This window comes from Mauremys mutica, chromosome 3 (genome assembly GCF_020497125.1).
Source record: "Mauremys mutica isolate MM-2020 ecotype Southern chromosome 3, ASM2049712v1, whole genome shotgun sequence".
Taxonomy (NCBI): Eukaryota; Metazoa; Chordata; order Testudines; family Geoemydidae; genus Mauremys; species Mauremys mutica.
In genome coordinates, this window is record NC_059074.1 from 136,825,865 (window position 1) to 136,841,822 (window position 15,958).

The 15,958-nt window shown below is 43.0% G+C and overlaps 1 protein-coding gene across 2 annotated transcripts in view; it reads left to right on the plus strand.

Annotated features, from left to right (window-relative positions):
- The first annotated feature begins 337 nt into the window (after window positions 1–337).
- Window positions 338–15,958, plus strand: part of CHRM3 (cholinergic receptor muscarinic 3) — a 340,041-nt gene continuing 324,420 nt past the window's right edge. For both annotated transcript variants that reach the window (XM_045011685.1, XM_045011691.1), the window contains exon 1: window positions 338–461. The gene's annotated coding sequence lies outside the window, so the exon portion shown is untranslated. The remainder of the gene's footprint in view (window positions 462–15,958) is intronic.

Genomic DNA, 15,958 nt, shown 5'->3' on the forward strand with positions numbered 1-15,958 from the left:
TTACAGTTCCCATATACCCTGGTATCTGAGGAGTCATTGAATCTTTCTCTACATAGACTAGTGAAATACTGTAGTATCTCAGATACCACAGCATGGTAACTGTGAGGGAATATTTACATTTTAACTGTGATCATAGCAGTTACAGAGGTAGATATTAATTGGTGTATGTTGATTTTTATTGGAAAACCTTGGAATGAAGATCCAGATAATTAATCAAATTTAAATGTTTCTTTTTACCTTCTAGATCTCCCACCTGTAGAAGCCAGGCTTCAAAGGAGACAACTGCCTCTAGAATCCTGATGATTTTGCCTTTTTTTGCTTCATCCACCCTTTTCAAGACCTTCTTTTCCAACATCTAAGTTTTGTTTTCTGCTGTTTATTGGTAACTTTTGGCAGCTGCAATGGCTTCTTCAGAAAAAGACATGAGCTCCTCAACTCTTTTGTCTCTTCTCCAGTGATTGGTAAGTTGCATGACTAAACTGTCAGTATAGGCAACAAACTTGTCAGCATCACCTTCAATGAAGAGTAGTTACAGAGGAAATTTTCTGAGAGTGTTTTTGGCTAAAACCAAAGTGATACTATCCACTCCATTTAAGACAAAAACTTTGTTCCTCTCTTTCTTTCCCCTATTCACATCTACTTTCCTCTGGATAAAATCACCGGAGTTGAGATTTTTTTTCAAAAGCTGAAAACCCTCCTAGAGAAAGTGAGGATTGGCACTAGGTAAATTTATTTTACTACTTTTAAATCTACGTGAACATAATGGAATCTAAATTATATGTTGACAAGAGGGGAAAAACAGAGCACATTATAACTGAATCAGTGCTGTAGTTTATTTACTACTAGGCATTCATTTGTTTTGGTTCATAATTTCCAAATTTAAGATGATATTTTTATTCTTCATATGATCATGGTTTATTTCTGTATTGCTGAACTTCTGTGTTCAATGCTGTGATAGTGCTTAGGTACTGTAGTAGTAGACACTGTAAAAATGCCTAAGACATAAGACAGATCCTTATTTTATATTTATGTTTCTTAGTTATTGTTTACAATAGAGAACTAGGCTTAATGTAGGACTGTCCTTCTGTTTTTTATGATTATAAAGGTGTTCTGGATTTATTGTCTTTCAGATCTTGCCTTTCTGTGATTTATGCATTGACATGCTTAATTTTCCAGTTAAAAAAAATACACTTAGTACTGAGTAACCAAGAGTGAAAAACAAATAGCCTTTGAAAAATGGAGGGGAGAGAGAAGAGAGAAATTCTAATTTAAAAAAAAGAAATGCCATTTAATAAAATATGTAAGGCATTTCTTGTTACGAGCTTAGTTTTGGAGAGCAGTGTTTTATTTCTAATACAAGACAGGCTTCCCTTTGGCTAAAAAGAAAAAATTGTTTTGTTCTTAAATCTGACTCAGTCTTTGGAAAACAAATAACCTGGTTTAAGATTTCAAACAAAATGGCTCATGAATCAAACTAGTTTTGCAAAACTCCAAAATAGTTTGAGACGTTTGTAAAATGATAGGCGTTGACTGTCCCTGATTAAGCGGAATCTCTCAAATCAAACAAACAAACCAGAAAACTTTGGAGTGTATGAAGAGATGTATATTTACAGGAGATATGGCAAGAACTCACAGAGAGCACCACCAAATTGTGTCTGAATGACAAGCATGTAAATCTCTTCATTTACTATTTAATAGTAATAAAATTTATATTAATGTGCTCTGAAGGAGAGCAACTACTTTTGTACCAGGAAAAGATCCTGGCTATCTTTTTGTGCCCTGATTAAAACACTTTAAGATAAAACGTTACAATTCATTGTTTTGTTAAGGATGTATTAGGAACACAATTAATATTATTATTTTGTATAAAACATAGTTATAAAGTTACATTCCTTTGTGCGTAGTACAAGATAACTATCTTGAATAATAACTACACAGGGATAAAGTTGTGACCACACACAGCATTATATTTAAACCAAAGCATCTTTCTTTGTTGGTTTAGATTTTACTGAATTACTCTAATTGTTTTGTTAAGAGATTTTTAAATAGATAGGACATAATGAAAAGAGTGGTGAACTGTGTTTTACATTTTAATGTCACCAGCCTTGAAACAGTTCTCTGCTCATTCATTTTTGGATGAGTTAATTCATAAGTGGCGGCTGGCGTGGTACACTACTACCCTCAGCAATTGCCTTATTTTAAAGGGTGGGGAAAGTGGTGTAGTAATATTGATTATCCTACAAGCAGTGCTTCGGTGGGTCAATTAAAGGCCATTTATTTGTAAGCTCACTAGCAGCCAGTATTGAAAACTGGAGCCATTGGCCTTTTTAATACCAGTAGCTCAGCATCAGAGCCATGCAGCTCAGTAGATGTGACAGACATATGGGATAAGGTTGGGGACAGAAGAGAATTTCTAATCACTTATCCCCATGCAGCAAAAACTTTGTCTGACAAGAAAACATGTTTGTTTCAGCTTTCAAGTTGCGGTCTCATTTGTATAGATATTTTAAAGGGAAATATTATTGCTGCTGTGACTGTCTGAAGGCATTTCTCTGCATTTTGCTTTTTTTGCTGTGCCAAGGTTCTTCATGATTTTCTTGTTTAGTGTGTCTGACTTTCACATTGATCTCTGCCTGGTTCCTCCAGGATTCACCACTGGATGCATAGATGGTGCAGCCAGTGACTCAACGGTGAGTGACAAGTGCCAATCAATAAACCTGTCTCCCCTTGGCAAGCCCCAATGGTGCACAAGGGGAGGGTAGTGAAACCCCCTGGGTGAAGGAAATGTCCCCAGAAAAACGGATGAGCCAGAATCCTGTTGGTCAACGGTACCCACACTACTGGGACCACAGCCATTTAGAAAAGGTGCAGTTGCAGACGCGATAAGGCAGATGCTTCCTTCAGCTCAGAGTGGTGTTCCAGCTAGAAGCTGCAGCAGGCCTGTACCAGTTGTCTTGATCTTCACCTTGCCATTGGAGTTCTATAGTCCCTGCCAAGAGAGAAGGTGGAAGCCCTATGGCAACCCCTTCCTTCTTTATTTTGCCTAGGCATACACATCAAAGGTCTGTGCTCGATGGTTGCTCGGCCTGGTGGGGAAGGACCCAGGCACTCGGCAGTGGCTCAAATGTCCAAGCAGCCCTATGTAGGGGTGGCCTGCTAACCCCAATTCATGGAAAGTCCTAGAAAAGATGGGCTAAAAGAAGCTTCCTTCCAACTTCTTTCCTGGCTCTAAACTAATCATTGCTTGTTGGAATGTTTGCACTATGTTAACCAGCCTTAAACTGAAACTTTGGAAAACAGCCATAATTGACAGAGAACTACTGGAAGTCAATATTGCAGCCCTCAGAAAAATGAGTCTTTTGAAATTGGATTACTATATGAAGTAAACTACCACTTCTGCTGGTCTGGGAAACCTGAAAATGAATCAAGGATATACTGTGTCAGTTTGCTGTCAAGAAGTCCATTTACCCCTCTGGTATTTATCAATGAGAGGATCATGTGGCTGGATGTGAATATGGACTCTGGAACCCTGACTCTTCCGTCCATCTACATGCCAACACTTGACTACCCCAAACAGCAAAAAAGTGAGTTCTATTTTCAACTGGAACAAATCATCAAGAATGTCCCCCAAGGGACAGACTAGGTGATTTCAGTGCCCATGTGGGTAAGCACTGCAAACATTGGGGACACATCATTGGCTAACACAGCACAGGTAGCATCAACAAAAATGACCAGTGTGTCCTTGAGCTTTGCGCCTCTTGTAAGCTGATAGACTCGAATGCCTATTTTGCTGGCAGCAAGGTCACATGGAGGCACCCCCGCTCAGGACGCTGGCATCAACTTGACCCCATTTTGATCTGTCACAGAAACATTTGATCAATGCATAGCGCCAGTTGCAACACTGGCCATGCCCTTGTCAGGGCCAAGCTCCAATTACATCATAAAAGGATCCATCATGTGATGTCAAAAGGCAAATCTCAACTCAGCATCACTAACATGAAGGACTCTGACATATGTGCAAAGTTTCAATGTGCGCTCGAGCTTGTGTCTGAAAAGAATCAACTTGATTCCCCTGATTCTGACACCTTGTGGGGAAATTTCAAGAATAAGGCATTGGTTGCTGCCAAGGATGTCTCTGGAACAACAAAGAAAAAATGACTGGTTTGCAGCATCAGAACATCTGCTGCTCCCACTCATAGGAAAGAAAAGGCAAGCTCTCCTAACTTTGCTTCAACAACCAAATAAGTCCAGAAGTCTTAAGTTCAAAGAGGCTACAGCTGCGGTCCAGAAAGCCACCAGAGAATGTGCCCAGAACTATTGGCAAGACCGATGCAAAAAAGATTCAGACCTGCTTTGAAAGACGGCAACTTCATGGTACCTATGATGGAATCAAAGATGCATGTGGTCCAATTTGTAAAAAGACTGCAAACCTGAAAACAAAAGATGGTACCATCCTGACTGACAGGCAAGAACAACTTGACCAATGGACTGAGCATTACTAAGAACTCTACTCAAAGGATGACTTTATCTGTGATACTGTCTTAGTTGCCATTCTCCAGCTTCCAACGATGTAGGAGCTGGACCAAACACCAACTCTCAATGATGTAGAGCAGCGGTTCTCAACCTGCCGCCCAATTAGCTCACAGCTGTGGCCCAGTTCAGCTGTGCGCTAAAGGCCGGCCCATGTGGCGGCATCTGGGTTCCCAACTGCCTGGCATGGTGGGCTGTGGGCTGCCCTGCTGCCCAGCATGGCAGGGTCAGGAATCCGGGGCTGCTGCATGGGCCTGCAGGTTTGGGGATCTGGGGTAGGCAGTCCCTGCATGGCGGGAGTCCGGGGTCCAGGATTGGGGTCCGGGCTGCTGCTGCCCTGCCACCCAGCCACTGTGGCCCACAATGCATATGTGGCACAAAATAATAAATAATTTAAGAGCCACTGATGTTGCGAAAGCTATCAAAGAGGTTGCGCCGGGGAAAGGAGCAGGCAACAATCAGATATCTCCAGAGCTCCTAAAGGTAGGGTAGGGAGATAGCCTGTGAGCAACATCCAGGTGCTTCTCTGTGCCTACTGGGAAGAAACCCCCAAGGTCTGAAAGAAGCAAACATAATCACTTTATACAAAAATAAAGGGGACAGAGCAGACTGCAACAACTACTGAGGGATATCTCTGCTCAGCATGGCTAGCAAGGTGCTTGCAAGAGTCCTACTGAAAAGACTCAATCCTTGCTGAGATAGCTTATCCTGAGAGCCAGTGCAGGAGCCAGATGCTCCATGACTGACATGTCCTTCACAATGCACTTGTTGCGAAAAAAATGCTGTGAACAACAGGCACCTTTCCATGTAGCATTCATTGACCTACAAAAGGCCTTTGACAGAGTTAGCAGGAATGGCCTATACCTGTTGAAAATTGACTGTCCACAAAAAGTGCTCTCCCTATTTAAGGTGTTCCATGAGGGAATGAAGGCAACTATCCAGTATGAAAATGAAACATATCTGAATTTAGAGTTGATACTAGCATGAAGCAAGGCTACATCTTAGCACCTATCAGTTTTGGCATCTTCTTCTCTATTCTTCTTAAGTATGCTGTCATAAACAGATAGATAGTTAAGGGTTAATGCCTCTTTTACCTGTAAAGGGTTAAGAAGTTCACCTCGCCTAGCTGACACCTGACCAGAGGAACCAATGGGGGAACAAGACGTTTCAAAAGGAAGGAGGGAAGTTTCCTTTGTTTAGAGTCAGTTTTCAGTTTCAGCCAGAGTAAAAAAGATCAAGGAACCAGCCTCTTATCAGAGTAGTAAGTTTTAGAAAAGAATAAATAGGTTTGTTTATTTTCTTTTGTAACTTGTCTTTGTGCAATTAGGGGAATAATCAAATTTGGGTATTCGTGTGTGTACTAAGGTTTTGGCCAGGGGAACATCCTGTGCTTTAAATCTGTTGTCTGTGAGATCAGTTTGTATGCTATCTCCCAGAGGTTTTTTTTTCTTTTACCTTTCTTTTCTTTAATTAAAAGCCTTCTTTTTAAGAACCTGATTGATTTTTTTCCCCTGTTTTTTAGATCCAAGGGGATTGGATCTGGACTCAACAGGGATTAGTGGGGGGGAAAAAGGGAGGGGGAAGGAGTAAATCTTCCTTGTGTTAAGATCCAAGGGGTTTGGATCAGTGTTCACCAGGGAATTGGTGGAGGAGTCTCTCAAGGCTACCCAGAGAAGGGAAGGTTTTTTGTGGGGGAAGACAGTGTTTTCCAGATAACTCAAACATCTGGATGGTGGCAGCAAAACCAGATCTAAGCTGGTAATTAAGCTTAGGAGGTTCACATGCAGGTCCTCATATCTGTACTCTAAAGTCCAGAGTGGGGGTGAAACCTATGACGTATGCTTTTGGAAACAATCAATCTGGCATACTAATTGAATAAAGGCTGGATGGCAGCTTGTTCAACATCAGACTATTTCAGTGCAAAAGGCATGTGACCCAGCTTGTTATTTGGGATCCACTCTTCACAGATGACAGTGCTCTTTTCCCACACTACTGTCAAGCACTATTGACTGACTGTCTGACTTTGTCATGTTTCCCTTCATCTGCCAAGATGATGGATGGCTGTAGTGTCTGACTTTCACCCAATTTTTGTCCTCAAGGCTCACTTTGATATACAAATTAAAATGCCACTGCAACCACCATGAATCTAAGAGTAAGATTCAGAACAGACTGTGTAATAATGTAAAAATTCCAACAAATAATATGATGTTGTCTGGTTCAAAATCTCAATCTAATTGTACAGAATGCAATATTCTAATCTTGTACTTGTGGGTGCCTACTGTTGCATTCAAACTTACTTGGGGTTGTGGCCACAATTGTATTTCGTTCCTGGTTCCGCTGCAAGCCATTAGAGTATAGTCTGATGAGGCTGGAAAGCACCTGCACTTGTGACATTCACTCATATCTCTTTCAAGTCTGGGTGCTTTGCTACCTATATGTGCAAGGGCTTGTTTTGATTAAGATCATTGTGGAAAATGTACATTCTACCGGTGTAGTGACAATGCCTTCTTCAACAAGACAATGAACTTTACAGAGCAATAGATCCTGAAAGGCAGGTGCCTGTTGCTTTAAAACTGTTAGAAATAGAGACACCTGCATTGGACCTTGGGGCTGGGAAGCATCTGACCGTTCCAATTGACTGCACAGAGTAATCCCCATGCACATCAAACAGTACCAAGAGCGATTCCACCTCCTGATGCACAGCATCCTCTGGTGCTTTCCTGGGAGATGTCTCCCCATGTAAACCATTACACGTGCCTCTGTTCATATTGCACATTCTAACCTCTAACTGGAATTATTTCTGTTTCAGTGTGAGAGAGAAATCTGTTCTGCAGTATTTTAGCAAAGACTACTATTTTACTAAGAATCTTAGTTCAGTTGTCTTTCAAAGTCACTGAAAATAAATTTCTAGACTACTTCAGAAAGGACATGTTTCAGAGCACTTTCATTTTCTCATCAGTAAGAAATCAATTATGTAGTATTTTTAGATCCATTCCCATGGCCCATGTATTTTGATATTCAAAGTTGCATTTCCCCAAACCTTTGGAGGCTTTGACTCCATCCATAACTCCTCCTATTCTGCCTGAGTATTGTAGGTGTCTCAGGAAAGCACCACTTAAGTGATGCTACATACTTGTTGTTACACAATAAGCTTCCCCAGTTGTTGAGATCGGGATGGCATGGGAGCTCCATTTCAGAATTTTTGTTCGTAGCTCTGTTTATGTTTCATAACTATAAAGAGAAGGGTGGTTAGGCTTGTTCAGTGCTATGCAAATGATAAGTGATAAAAGGTTCTGGGAGAGAAAAGAGGGTATTTGGGCCTGTAGGAGATGAATGTGTTTGAAATAAGTAGGAAGCTATCAGATTGGCAGGAAGGATCCATATGTGCACATGTGTGCGTGCATGCTCTGCATTCCTGGACGTTACCAACTTTCCCTCATCCATCTTCTAGAAAGCCTCTGATTGAGCCCTTCTGCACAAGTTTTGACTCGTTGCTGCCCACAAATAGCATCAGTCAAACTCCATCTGTCTCTGGACAGCAGTGCAAGTGAGCCTACAAGCAGGTCTGCTGCACCAGCATATACACGTAAGCATTGGATTGTAGAAAGACACAAGGAAAGGAAATCAAGAGGGCTTCTTAAGCCTGGTCTACACTAGGCGTTTAAATCGGTTTTAGGAGCGTAAAACCGATTTAACGCCACAACCGTCCACACTAGGAGGCACCTTATATCGATTTTAATGGCTCTTTAAACCGGTTTCTGTACTCCTCCCTAACGAGAGGAGTAACGCTAGTATCGGTATTACCATATCGGATTAGGGTTAGTGTGGCCGCTGATCGACGGTATTGGCCTCCAGGCGGTATCCCACAGTGCACCAGTGACCGCTCTGGACAGCATTCTGAACTCGGATGCACTGGCCAGGTAGACAGGAAAAGCCCCGCGAACTTTTGAAATTCATTTCCTGCTTCCCCAGCGTGGAGATCTCATCAGCACAGGTGACCACGCACAGCTCATCAGCACAGTTAACAATGCAGTCTCCTGAGAATCGTAAAAGAGCCCCAGCATGGACTGCACGGGAGGTACTGGATCTGATCGCTATCTGGGGAGAGGATTCAGTGCTAACAGAACTGCGTTCCAAAAGACGAAATGAAAAAATATTTGAAAGAATTTCTAAGGCTATGACGGATAAAGGCCACAGCAGGGACTCAGTGCAGTGCAGAGTGAAAGTTAAGGAGCTCAGACAAGCCTACCAGAAAACCAAAGAAGCAAACGGAAGGTCCGGGGCAGGTCGAAAAACATGCCGCTTCTATGCTGAGCTGCATGCAATTTTAGGGGGCTGCGCCACAAGTACCCCACCCCTGATCGTGGATTCCGAGGTGGGGGTTGTAATCTCTGCCATGGCTGAGGATTATGCAGACGGGGAAGATGAAGATGAAGAAGAGGAGGAAGACCTAGCAGAGAGCACACAGCACTCCGTGAGCCCCAGCAGCCAGGAGCTTTTTATCACCCTGACGGAATTACCGTCCTCCCAGCCCTCACAAGCCACTATCCCAGACAATGACGCCATGGAAGGGAGCTCTGGTGAGTGTACCTTTGCAAATAGCAAACATTGTTTTTTAAGCAAGCCTTTTTTTAATGATGGATTTGCCCTGAGGACTTGGGATGCATTCGCAGACAGTATAGTTACTTAGAAAAGTTTGTTAACATGTCCGGGGATTGAGAGGAAATCCTCCAGGGACATCTCGATGAAGCGCTCCTGTAGGTACTCCAGAAGCCTTTGCAGAAGGTTTCTGGGCAAGGCAGCCTCGTTCCGCCCACCATGGTAGGACACTTTACCACGCCATGCATGTAGCAAGTAATCAGGTATCATTGCGTGGCAAAGCATAGCAGCGTATGGTCCTGGTGACTGCTGGCATTCAAGAAGCATCCGCTCTTTATCTTGTTCTGTTATCCTCAGCAAAGTGATATCGTTCAGGATAACCTGGTTAAAAATCAGGAATTTAAGTAAGGGGGGTGGCCATTTTTCTACTGGGTTCGTGGACTGCATCAGCTTAAAAAAAAAAAACTTTCCTGCACGTAGCGAAGCGGGGGGAGGGGAGGAGTGAAATGCCGATGATCTTTTCTGTGTTTGGTCACTGGCGATCTTCCCCAAGCTACCAGACACGCAGTGGGTGGGGGGGGGGGGACGGTTGTTGATTAGCAGGGAGCTAGCGTGGTATTAGCCATGCGTTGGGGGGGAGGGGTAAATCACTACAGAAGCCGAAAGACAGTGGCTTACCATGGCCGCATGCAAGCTGAATTCTGATGCCTGGACCTGTGTCTGTGAGATCTGTAACTCCAGAGCTGCAAGCACTCACTATTAAGATGAAAAATGCGACCTTGTAGGGAAATCACATGTGCTAGGTGAATAGTGCTGTTCACTGTGAAAGAGTATAACCATTGTTCTGTAAAATGTATCTTTCTAAATATTTATCTCCCTCATGCAGCTGCAAATTTTTCAACTATCCCTCCTCCATCCCAAAGGCTAGCACAGATAAGGCGGAGGAAAAAGAAGACGCGAGATGAGATGTTCTCGGATATTATGGAAGTTACACGCAATGAAAGAGCTCATCTGAATGAGTGGAAGGACGTGGTTTCAAATTACAGGAAAGAGGCCAGTGAACGTGAGGACAGGAGGGATGAACGTGAGGACAGGAGGGACAACAGAGATGAGAGGTGGCGGCAGGAAGACCGGCAGGAAAATCAGCGGTGGCGGCAGGAAGATCAGCGGTGGCGGGATGCAACTCTGGGGCTGCTGCGTGATCAAACTGACATGCTCCGGCGTCTTGTGGAGCTTTAGGAACGGCAGCAGGATCACAGAGTGCCGCTGCAGCCCCTGTATAACCACCCTCAACCCTCACCATGTTCCACATCCTCCTCACCCAGACGTGTAAGAACGCGTGGGGGGAGGCTCCGTGCACCCGCCCACTCCACCCCCGTGGACAGCCCAACCAGAAGGATGTCGTTACTGTGATTTTTTTTAATGGCCTTCTCCATCCCTCCTATCCTCCTCCCAAACCACACCCTTACTTCTCTCCCTCTTTTTATAATGAATCAATAAAGAATTCATGCTTTTTAAATGAGTGACTTTATTTGCATAAGTAAGCTGTACTCGAAGGGGGAGGGGGAGTTGCTTACAGGGACTGAGTCAATCAAGGGGGTTGGGTGTTCATCAACAAACACAGCAGTCACACTGTACCCTGGCCATTGATGAAGCTCGTTTTCAAAGCTTCTCTGATGCGCACCGCTTCCTGGTGTGCTCTTCTAATCTCCCTGGTGTCTGGCTGCGCGTAATCAGCGGCCAGGTGATTTGCCTCAGCCTCCCACCCCGCCATAAAGGTCTCCCCCTTACTCTCACAGAGATTGTGGAGAATACAGCAAGCAGTAATAACATAGGGGACATTGGTTTGGCTGAGGTCTGAGCGAGTCAGTAATGTCCGCCAGCGCGCCTTTAAACGGCCAAATGCACATTCCACCACCATTCTGCACTTGCTCAGCCTGTAATTGAACAGATCCTGACCACTGTCCAGGCTGCCTGTGTATGGCTTCATGAGCCATGGCATCAAGGGGTAGGCTGGGTCCCCCAGGATAACGACAGGCATTTCAACATCCCCAACTGTTATTTTCTGGTCTGGGAAGTAATTCCCTTGCTGCATCCGTTTAAACAGAGTAGTGCTTCTGAAGACGCGAGCGTCATGAACCCTCCCTGGCCATCCCACATGGATGTTTGTGAAACGTCCCTTGTGATCTACCAGTGCTTGCAGCACCATTGAAAAGTACCCCTTGCGGTTTACGTACTGGGTGCCCTGGCGCTGCGGTGCCAAGATAGGGATATGGGTTCCATCTATCGCCCCCCACAGTTAGGGAATCCCAGTGCAGCAAAGCCATCCACTATGGCCTGCACGTTTCCCAGAGTCACAACCTTTCGTAGCAGCAGCTTAGTGATTGCTTTGGCTACTTGCATCACAGCAGCCCCCACAGTAGATTTTCCAACTCCAAATTGATTCCCGACTGACCGGTAGCTGTCTGGCGTTGCAAGCTTCCACAGGGCTATCGCCACTCGCTTCTCTACTGTGAGGGCTGCTCTCATCTTGGTATTATGGCGTTTCAGGGCAGGGGCAAGCAAGTCACAAAGTTCCATGAAAGTGCCCTTACGCATGCAAAAGTTTCGCAGCCACTGGGAATCGTCCCACACCTGCAACACAATGCGGTCCCATCAGTCAGTGCTTGTTTCCCTGGCCCAAAATCGGCGTTCAATGGATAGAATCTGCCCCATTACCATCAGGATCTCCAAAGCACAGGGGCCCGCGGTTTGAGAGAATTCTGTGTCTACGTCCTCATCACTGTCATCGCTGCGCTGCCGTATCCCCCTCCTCCTCGCCTCGGATTGAAGGTCCTGGTTCACCATAGACTGCACGAGAGTGCGCGAGGTGTTTAAAACATTCACGATTGCGGTATGGAGCTGAGCAGGGTCCATGCTTGCTGTGCTATGGCGTCTGCACAGTTCACCAAGCAAAAAAAGGCGCGAAACGGTTGTCTGCTGCTCAGGGAGGGAGGGGTGAGGCTGTACCCAGAACCACCCGCGACAATGATTTTTGCCCCATCAGGCACTGGGATCTCAACCCGGAAATGCCAAGGGGCGGGGGAGGCTGCGGGAACTATGGGATAGCTACGGGATAGCTACCCACAGTGCAACGCTCCAGAAATCGACGCTAGCCTCGGACCATGGACGCACACCACCGATTTAATGTGTTTAGTGTGGCCACGCACACGCGATTTTATAAAATCTGTTTTACAAAACCGGTTTATGCAAATTCGGAATAGTCCCGTAGTGTAGACGTACCCTTAGATACGTCAGTCAGAAGGGCAATTTAATCACAAAGTTATATACTACTAAAAGTGAAGGTACTGAATCATAATTAGGACAACATTACAAGGGAGTAGGAGAAGGTGCAATTGAAGTCTGCCTCAGAAGTTGATAGAAGTTTGGCTCCCTGTTGAGCAGCTACAGGGCTAGCCAGCAGGTAGACACATTGTAAGACAGGATCGGCACAGGGAAGGAACCAAAACATCCCATGAAATCTGAAACCCATGACCAAAGATCCCATGGCACCTAACTCAAGTGGTATAGTTTTTTTTCAGTAGGATTCATTTTCCCTCAGACCTGAATTTGGGATGTCCCGGGCAGAAGGGAACATTGAAGGACTGGGGGAAACGATACCAGAAAAGGGTACTATCCCATTTACTAGTTGAGGCTGGATTCCTGTGTTTAAAAAAAAAAAAGTATGTGATCATGTAGTTAAAAGCTGCATCATAATGCATACATGAAAGGGAGGCTGAATTAAGATTGCACAGTCCTTTTGAGTGCTTGACTTCACAACCTTCACATTCTTTTTTTTTATATAGTTTTGGGAGATTTAATTTCTCATTTCTTCTTTTTTTTTTTCTTTTTTCTTTTAAAGCAAACTGGAAAAAACAACATCCAAGCAAACAGCACTTCTGTCACATACAACTATGTTGAGCCCCAGATTGATTCATCAATAGGATTTGGATTTTTAGCTCTAAACTCTTCCATTTGAGCTAACAGATTAACTGGTAGCAGTAGTAGGTTGAATATGTGGATCAGGCACTAGAGGATAAGACAAGACACAGTTTGCCAGTGGGTTTCACAGTTATTTGCTGACAGCAGAGGAGTGGCTGATATTCAGGGCTTAAATTCCAGGTTCTGGAGGGGGGTATGCTCTCTCTCTCTCTCTCTCTCTCTCCAGCCAACCCATTCAAACCAACACATGCTGCCCACCAGTCCCCTTCTGCTCCCTCTGCCCACTTCTGGCTACTGATCCATTTTCCCCTTCTGCTTCTCACCACCCTCTGGCTCCTGCAATCTCCTCCCCAGACACCCCTCCCCCACGATTCCTAACACCTCAGTGTTTTCAGATTAGTTTCTCCTCCTCCTCCTCCTTGTTGACTGGGCACCCTGAAGTGAAGTACTGAGAGCTCAAGAGAGAGTCTTCTAGCTATCTGTTCAGGTGTCTAGTGGCTTTTTAAAGCCCGTCTTGACAAAGCCCTGGCTAGGATGATTTAGTTGGGATTGGTCCTGCTTTGAGCAGGAGGTTGGACTAGACGACCTCCTGAGGTCACTTCCAACCCTAATCTTCTATGAGTCTATGGAGCAGCAATTGCAGGGAAAACCTTGCTGACCTGTTTCCCCTAGATGGAGCCTGTTCAGTCACTCTGTATGCGACAAATGTAGGAGCTGTGTGGGGCTGAAGCATGCTCAGTACAGATGAGATCTTTAAGCAGTTAAGCCTCCAAAATCTAGCAAGTCTCTCCTGAGCTTGTCCAAATAGGGATTTTATTTTATTTTATTTTGTAACTTGAACAAATTTGGGAAGTTTTTCACAGAAAAAGCAAAAGGCACATTCCTGACACCAGGCAGACCCCATTGCCAAATTTCAAGTACTTGTTCCAAAGTGTAGCAGCATTAGAGCTAAAAATAACTTTCTTACAACCAATTCATTAATGAGGGCTAAACAACATATTTTCCCTAATTTAACTCCTAGAAATATCTGAACCATTTTTGCTAAAACTTTCCAAAAAAATCAGATTCCAGGTATAGCAATCTTCTCACCAAAGAGTTAAAATTTGGCAAAGTTATAAGTACAGTCGAACCTCAGAGTTACGAACACTGCAGGAATGGAGGTTGTTCATAACTCTGACATGTTTGTAATTCTGAATAAAACGTTAAGGTTCTTTCAAAAGTTTACAACTGAACATTGACTTAATACAGCTTTGAAACTTTACTATGGAGAAGAAAAATGCTGCTTTCTGTATATATTTTTTTATTTAGTAGTTTACATTTAACACCATACTGTATATACTTTGTTGTTGTTGTTGTCTCTTCTTCTGCCTGGTTGTGTACTTTTGATTCCAAATGAGGTGTGTGGTTGACTGGTCAGTTTGTAACTCTGGTGTTTGTAATTCTGAGTTCTGCTGTAATTGAAATTGTTTCATACTTGAAAGTATTGGGCAAAATTAATTAATGTGCATATCCCTCTGCGCCACCTATAATAAAAGCATATGTAATAATGACTATATTTAAAGAAAAAGTTTCTTAATAAATGTGTGAAGTAGCCACATTTTTTGTAAAATAAAGCAGAAATCATATGCATTTCAGACAGACTCTTATCTAATGTTGTTTATATTGTAAGTATCATCTCATATGCAGTATCCTCTTGCTTGTTTTTGGAAGCTTCTTCAATATTTAGCCCTAATGAGGTTGTTTAAGTGTTAGCTTTTAGGTCATAGCTTTCATAGGTTTAGGATAAATCTTTAATCTTACTTTAATTGTTTTTATATGTAATTTATTCTCATAATTACTGCTAATAAAATAACCACATGGCAGGGCAGAGAACAGTACATACTGCACTATCAGAATTTCTTATCTTGTTTTTATCATATTAGTAGAAAAAATACTCCCTATATATTTTTAATGCCTGAAATAGGACATTCTAAGGCCCTATAATAGCATAGTGCAGAGGAGTACATTAAGTTTTGGCTGCCAACATCTTGGTCAGCAGAGCATTATGTTAATTTTGTGGGGGAGGGGATACTGATTTTTCTCATTGCCTGGGGTTAACTTGAAATGAGATGTGTGTTACAATGTAATAAAAATACATTCTTAAAAATCTAGTTTTATGGGTTATATAAAATCAGTAATGTGATTTGAGTATTGTGTTTTTTGTAGATGTGTTTTAATAAGTGAGAACATCTGTTAGGTTAATTTTTTTAGCAATTTGAAGGCTTGCATTTATTGTCGATTGACAAAAAATTTGTTTACCTTCAACCTATTTTAAACTTTAAAGCCAATTTATATCTTTTACAACTTTTACAACTTCACAGCAAAATTGCTCTTTAGTTTAGGTATTTTGCTGTCTGTTTTCCTAGAAAGAGAAATATGTTTACATTCTGTAAACAATCCCTTTTTGTCCTCATTTCCTCTGATTTCCTTCCTACTTTCAGGATGCCACTTCCAGTACTATTCTTTTGGCAATGAAAAGGAAATAAGTTGCTGATTCTGCAGCCAGTATCTCCATTGTTCTTTGACCCATTGGAGAGAATATTCTTATAAATGAGCCAGATGGCTCCCTATCCCCAAGAGACAGAGCCATTTTCTATTACTTGTGTCCCCTGACTCGAATTCTTAATTTTCCCCCAAAGCTATCTTTCTAAGCTGGCAGCCTCATGAATTGCTAGTGTATAACCAACCTAGATTTAATGTTGGTAAAGTTGCACTTTATATTTCATTTACTCACTAAATCATCCCTTATAATGTAGACAATAAGGATCATTGTATGTTTAAATTCACATGAATTAAGTAAAAAAATGTT